Source organism: Sphaeroforma arctica, assembly GCF_001186125.1.
Source record: "Sphaeroforma arctica JP610 unplaced genomic scaffold supercont1.3019, whole genome shotgun sequence".
Lineage (NCBI taxonomy): Eukaryota > Ichthyosporea > Ichthyophonida > Sphaeroforma > Sphaeroforma arctica.
Window position 1 is genome coordinate 1 of NW_014037539.1, and position 497 is coordinate 497.

Genomic DNA, 497 nt, shown 5'->3' on the forward strand with positions numbered 1-497 from the left:
ATCGCACCTTTTTCGGCCGAAATAATTTGAAATTCAAAAATCAGAAATATCTACGCGCGAAAACTTCATCGCACCTTTTTCGGCCGAAATAATTTGAAAATCAAAACTCGGAAACATGTGCGCGTGAAAACTTCATCGCACCTTTTCGGCAGAAATAATTCGAAATTTGAAACTCGGAATCATGTGCACACGAAAACGACCAAATAGATTTTCAGTAATACGAGCACGTATACACGCTCTATCTCCAATTTACATACATGTAAATGTACATATGTATATACATATAGATATACATATACATATTTATGAACATATACATATACATGTACACATAAAATACTTATATACACATACACATGAAAATACCTATACATATATATAAAGGTAAAGAGATATATATATATAGATATAGTTATATATATAGATATTCAAATACAATTACATATAATTACACACACCCACACTCTCACACCATAAAAATAGATGTTTATATATAT